Here is a 7,554-nt window from a genome sequence, read left to right as displayed (position 1 = left end):
GAGGGCAGTTTACATCAATGATGCATTCCTTCAGTTCTTCGGACACATCACCCAGCCTGAATGGATGCCCATGCAGCTCTCCTCGTACGGAAAATCACCCCGGTCGTACGCGGTGATCCCAACCGTTTAATGTAGGTTTCTCCAAGCGTGTTCATTGAGGCAGCATGCGTGAGTGGGCCAGGAGGGGAGTCGTTCCTCTTGTTAGTATCCATACTGTTCGAGCAGTTAGGCTTTGGAGACTTTCTTCCTTTCAGCTTGCCTCTGTGATCTGAACTGTTGAGACATCCTCAGGATTAGATTTTGAAGAAGTCCATGGCGAAAGCAAAGATTTGTAAAACGTCCTTCACATACTTGACACAGAAAACAACTCTGCAGTTGCTTGCGAAAGTGACAAAATCTTCAGGATTTTTCTCTTTTTTGCGTGTGTTCACTTATTCCTCATGACGCTATTCTTTTTCAGATAGAAATGATGGCATTTTCTTCCTGCTGACAAAAAGACGCAAAAAGACAACTTGATAACACAACATCAGAAATTCTATCTTACGATTGCTTGCAAAGTCCTAGAAAAAACAACAACAAAAAAGAATGTGAATGAAATCTAATTGTCAGCAATAGATTTCGCCTATCTTCACTGACAGTCACAAAATTATTACAGAAATTTAGGGAGTATTCAGCTCACGTTTCATGCACGGTAGGTATCTAGGAAGTCTATTGTTACGATTCATTTCCTATAAAGTTTTCCTCTTCTTTTTATTTTCTTTCTTTTTTTGGTTATCATTCATGATAGCGCTGTTTCACCTTCCTTCATTCAATAGTTAACGAAACAGTCATTAGGATATCAGTCAGGCAAAGTTATCGATTCACCACCACATAAAAGAATGGAAGGCATCAGGCTTTCTATTACGTTCTACTACCAGCGATCAAGACCCAGCGATTTTTGCCAGGAATGAATGGAATCGGTACAAAGGATATCAGGGCAGGAATCAACTGGCTCTCATTAGCGGACGGTAAGGTGAACGAATACAATAGACGAACGCCTGGCCAAAGCTGCCGCCATGTTATCAGATCTGGCGGGCTGGATAACATGTGACACACATCGATATCCATGGACACTATGTGGAACATATTTATATTCAGCGTGCGTATACTATAAAGACTTTCCGAGATCCTTTAGCCGTGATTTGATACTGAATATGTTTCTAGCCCTCTCTCCCTCTCGCTATCTCTCTCTTATCATTTCAGCGGCAAAAAGATGGAAAGGGAGATATTACACCCCAGGCCGACAAAAAGGGATTGACATGACATAAGATCATGGGGAGATTATGCCTCTATTAAAGCAGAGCAAAATACAAGGAACTACGAGAAGAAGAAAACAGAGGAGCTTATCAGTTATCAGACACATGCACGTATATAAGCAAAGAAAGACGTATTTAAAGACAAACGATGTTCATGATGGTGAAGATGATGATATTTATAACATTTGATTGAATGTCGAGAAGATTAGGAGCAGAAAAATAAAGGGAGTATAGAGCAGTGACTACTGATCTTTTGATTTTAGGCAATGCCGGGGTCAATGGACTTTGAAGTCATCATAATCCAATTAATGTTTTAAATGATTTGTCAATAGGAATTCGACCCGAATCAAAGTGACATGATTAGAAAAAGGAATGAGACAGGTGCAACGTCAAGATGGTGTGCAAATAATACAATGGACTATGATTATGATTTAATATCTTTTCATTGATATTCTTCAACAATGCTATTGTCGTTGTGTTCTTTTTTTATTTCTTCAGACAGGCCAAAGAAGCTAACATTCTTCTTAAGTCACTTGGACTCTATGGATTCTTTGAGTGAAGTTATTAAATGGATGAGGACCTACGCTCACAAATATTCACATTAATTTGGCTCTGGTAGACAACGAGCTCACATTCGTTCAAGAAAAAGCGGCAGGGGATTTTGATATCATATTCCATTTTCTCGTTCTTCCTCCCTCCCCGTCATCTTTTATGATAAGACATATCTCTCTTTATTTATCTATTCATTTATGTATTCATTTATTTATTTGTTCATCTATCTATCTATCTATTCATCTACATCCTTCTATCTATAGTTATCTATATCTATCTATCTATACATCTATCTATCTATCTATCTATCTATCTATCTATCTGTCTGTCTGTCTGTCTATCTATCTATACTTTTCTATCTATATATATCTATCTTTATATCTCCCATATGACAAATGACTTTTGGAATACCGGTATCCTTTACTTTGTTCGTGGCATTAATGTAGATCATGCAAAACTCTTGATTTTTGACACAATTTTAAATCAAACTTTAGAATTTGCATCCCAAGTATGGTGCTTTGCTTTGCATCTATTCTGAATGTGCTTTCCAAACTTTCTGTATGATAGAGAGTGCGTGGTAAAAGTTCATGACTCATATTTATGGAAGTACAAATTTCGTTTATGAATAACTATGGATTATTTTAATGTTATTTCTAAAATAGAAAACTAATTCCTTGTTCAAACTTCGATTTCACACCAAGGTCAACTGTAGCGCCAAAACGGAAAGCCAAACTCGCCCTTCGATGCTGGTAATGCTGAGAAAAATTCTCCATCTTGATCGAAAATATAAATTTATCACAATATTGACAACCGATGAAGCCCAACAGCCACACAGCGCAGTATCAAAGTATATTGCATGCAATAGAATGAAACACTGACGCCTTGTGATGCCCTCGTCCTTTAACATGAAGCAATATATATGAGGAATTGGAATATACCGCTGTTCTCTGTAGCTATATACCTCCTCCCTTTCTGTACCTCAGCTCCCCTTTAACGCTTTCAGTGCTGCCACCTAAAAACCCCACTAACGCTGCGTGCAACGAGCTTTTCGAGAGTAAATGACCGAGTTGATAAACCCATTCTCACGCCGTGTGCCTCCGAAGCATGACATTAGGTCACGGAGTTAACGAGTGCTCGTGACCAGCATATTCCCAAATGTTTGTCGGACTATGTCGGAAGCCGTTTATTTATTTTTTCTCCTGAGAGATTTGCATCCATAAATAGCGTAAAAGGGGAAGGTGACGCCAAAGAACATGATATAGTCGTCATAATCATATGCATTTTCTTTTTAACTTTGTACATATTATATATTATCATATATATATATATAATCATTATATATTATAATCATGCGTGTTTATGTGTGTGTGTATGTGTGTGTGTGTGTGTATGTATGTATGTGTGTGTGTGTGTAGAATAGTCATGAGAATGCTATGATAACGCATCATACACAAACACACAGTTACGGACTCACAAGGGTACTAACCGAATCTTTGCGTAAGCAACAATTTGACGAACTACAAGATGCACTATAAGACAGTTGTTGATCCGCCGAAATATGGCTCATTAAGGAAAATGAGTTGAGGTAGAAAATATTTGAGGAGACGTTCAAACCCAATTTTTCTTTTTAATTGAACATAATGGATACAATGTTGAGTCAACACTCTATCTAACAGTTTTAGCATTTTATGCAATGGGCTTCACACTGATATTTTTCCTCTGTAGCGGGATCATTTTTGCGCGGAATAATGGCACTCGCCATCCCAAATATCGACTCATATGCTTGCATTTGGTACTTAATTCTTCAACGTGGTTTGTTTGGCAAGCTTGCCATGCGGCAGATGCGCTCGCGGAATTCCGCATTAACGATCCAAAATCGGGAATACTGTAAGACATTAGGTGAAAAAAAGGACAACAAAATAAGGATGGCGGATTTTGGAAAACAATCCCGTGCTTGAACTGAGTCCGTGGTCTGTGGTTTAGAAGAGCGCATCAGTACCTGGAGGATTTCAGGTCGTACCTTTGTGTGTGATGTGGCTTGGTAGACGGGTGGCCTCTTGGAGAATGCGGTCAAACACTCGACTCGACGAATTTTTCCTGCTCACGTCCTCTCGGGAACCTGACATTTAGAAATAAATCGACAAAAAAAAAAGGAAGAAGGAAATTGACTTTCTCCGTAGTTTTGGCTTTCTTCAAGTTATAGAGTCCAGTTTTTGTTCTGTTTTGTTTTCTCTTAAATCATTTTGACTCACCGTAATAACTATAATGACATGGATAATCCCGTAGCATGAAACATTTTGAGCTTTCGCCAACTTTTGATATGCTTCTTGGTGATTCCTTCAACAAATGGTTAAAGAACTAAAACTTCTGTGATATGTATGTACAACAAGATGTCGGGAAAATAATGGGTGGCCCCAAAATACCACGAGTGTCTCAACATTTTCAATATCAATTTAATTTCATGAAATGTTGAAACATTTAATAGTACCGATGCAATATATTCAATTATTATATGGAACAAAAAATATACGCTCGAACAATAATTACAGTAAAAGCTTGTGTAGCCTACTTCTGACACGGATTTTTAGATAAAAACAAACAAAAAACCTGAAAAAACTCCTTCAATTTTCATTCTTTTCTTCATTTGAAATATTAACAATAATTGTCCTCTTAGAGATGCTCTTCAGAAAGCTATCATAACTTATCATAACGTCTTGAATTGCATGTGTTTTTTAAATACGAAATTTTATCGTGACCCCGTTGTGCCACTTATTATGATTCAAATTTGAATGCCTCTATACAATAGGAAGAGAATCAAACACCAGAAAGCTATGAGACATGAACACCCGACGATCAGCAGTTTGTCATTCAGTTGGACCAATTGACCCTCTAAGAAAAATATATATCAAAATTCTAATTCAAACGAAATACGGAAGATACGTCAGCCTATAGCAGTTATCCACAGGGTACAGTGGCAGGCACGAGATAATTTGGATGTGGCAGAACCAATGAATCAATGTAACTGACAACAGAGAACTTCATAAGCTTTCATTATATTATGGACTATTTTATGCGAGATTGGTAGCTGGACACATATTTCTGTTTGCGTATTCACCATTGCTGTGCAAGGACTCACAGAAAGGTACCTATATACGCATTTGATACTTCAAACCATGATGAAATAGACATGTTATTTTGCATGAAAACAAGTTCCGCATAATGGTTATGTGCCTGCCCCTTTAAAGTGGCGGCAGAAAGCGTAAACAAACATATGAAAATAAATCGAATGACACTATACGAAATGCACTGCACCTTTGTAATCATTACTTTCTCTGAATCATCAGGCTACCGATGAGAGATGGATTGTACGGGTGATTTTGTTTCTTTTCGTCCAACAGGTGAGATATGAAAAAACGGCAGCATCGGGGCGATGCCAGAGATGCGTTTGATGAAGAGGCGCGCATTGTAGGAGCACGCTGTACATGTTTTGGCGAGTGAACAACATGGGGATTGAGTAACATGGAGGGAGCGGAAATGTACGACAAACTGTCGTATTGACACCCACCTCTCCGCTAAAACATGACACCGTGGTACAAACATTCAACCTTTCGTTGGCAGACTTATCAGAGTCCCTAGCTGCGTAGGCTTTTTTTTTTCTGTTCTCTTTTTCAGAAATGGCAAGCTAGGTACCACTTCAGGTTACACTACTGACAATATAAGTCATACAGGAATTCAAACCTTGACGTCAAATATAATAAAGATACGAATGTCCTTTATCTGTAGCAAACACAATTTCACAACATTGCTGTTGTATAACCAGCAATGTCGATGCCTTGCACAAAACACCGGATTTGTGTCGAGCAAATGATTTGGGAGAATTTTGACAGCATTTTGTCGAAAACCTGGATATTGTCTCATCAGGATATTGAAAAGCTTTGACAATAAAATTCTGGAGAATGTTGCTACAGTCGTAGCTCGAAAGTTGAAATATATTAAACGATTACAAGGGGGGGAGCCAATATATGTTGTCAGACCTAATGTATGAGAAATCCTTCACAATTTAGTGGAATTAACGTGAAGAATGCTCTAAAAATACCCATCGCTAAAGTACTTTCCGTGTTCTCTATACGCCTTAACCCATCTCGGTGTCGTGGTATGCCTCATTTTTCTGTCTATTCAAGTGAACATGTCCATATAAAGCACGATCTTCGACATCTTCGACATCAAATTAAATAGTGAATTATAATTATCTAGTTCATCGTTGTGACTGTCTTATCGTTCAGCATAGTATCACAATTACATGTTAATGAATCACTACAGGGACCCACAGGACAATAACATGCCAGACATGCAAGATATTATTGTAAAGTCACTTGCTAACACATACTTTCCACAGTTTAGCATTTTTTGTTGTTGCTGAGAGTATAAATTTTAGAGGATTATTGAACGAGACACTATGATTGTAAGTGTCATGCGAGTTCCCAGTAAACAATAATGATCGAATTAAGAGAATCCATCACTGAAATAATAATACCTAGACATCATTGTTTTAACCTCTGACCGACAAGTTTTAATCGTCAGGATTTTAAGACGTAGGTGGATCCTTTACTCGGTGACGATTATGTAATGTTGTATCAAAGTTCAATCTTATTTCATTCTTTTTAATCTATATGTACATGACATAAATTAAAAAAATAACCTGCACTGGCTGGAAGGAAATCTTAAAAAAAAATAAGAGAAAAAATGCCAACTCCTTTGAGATTTACTTAGCAAACAAGTGATAAATAAAGACCAAGAATAAATTAGAATAGGATATATACATATATATTTTAAATGGGTATATCGGTCTTTCTTCTACTTGTATTATGGCGTTTAATGATTTTTTTAATGATGAACTTGTTTTTTTTAAGTAATTGTAAAATGATTATTACGCGGGGTATGTGCAACATAACAAACCTATTCTGGCTTTCTACGCGCATATCATTTTCCGATCCACCAAACACACATGTTAATAATGTTAATGAGATTCTGTTTTTTATGTATCTGTGATATCTGGTTTTCCCCATGTGTTTTTATTCTTTTGTCTTCGTCATAATCTCGCCTTGTTTTGTTGATGTTTCCATTGTTTTTAAAGTCACTTTTTGTACAATTTGCTCATATTCACATGTATTTTTATACATTTATATATTGAATCGGGAATAAAGATTGAATTGAATTGGTAGGATGCAGGAAAAACAGAAAAGATCAGTGTTATATGTCATAATAGAAAATAAGAAGAGGGTAATCAGCTAGTTAGACAGCTGCAGACAAAGTCACATGCATGGTGGTGTGTCCAGAACGGCAGAGGAAGCTGGCTCACTCTGGGGAAGAGAAGACTGGTTTTCTGATTACAGTGACGTTGTTACTAAAGATATGGATTAAATGGGGAACAAAGGAAAACCTGAAACGATTCAGAGTGTACTCTGGAACACGAAGGCGAATACCAGAGCGACTGAAGCTATAATAGGTATGGAGTGGATGAGTTGGATTATTCATTTTATTTTATTTATTTTTTTTTTGGGGGGGGGGTGAACTTTCAGAGAGAGATTTTTTTCACAAAGAGCAGATTAATTGGAGAAAGATCTGAATATATCAGCCGCTGAGCGATCTTCTTCGGTCTTTTTAACTTCTTGATGTTATCTTTTGCAAGGTTGCCAGAGGTACATAA

This window comes from Diadema antillarum, unplaced genomic scaffold (assembly GCF_040938485.1).
Source record: "Diadema antillarum isolate AM-2024a unplaced genomic scaffold, OU_Dant_1.0 scf00000007, whole genome shotgun sequence".
NCBI lineage: Eukaryota > Metazoa > Echinodermata > Echinoidea > Diadematoida > Diadematidae > Diadema > Diadema antillarum.
This window is presented reverse-complemented; position numbering follows the sequence as displayed.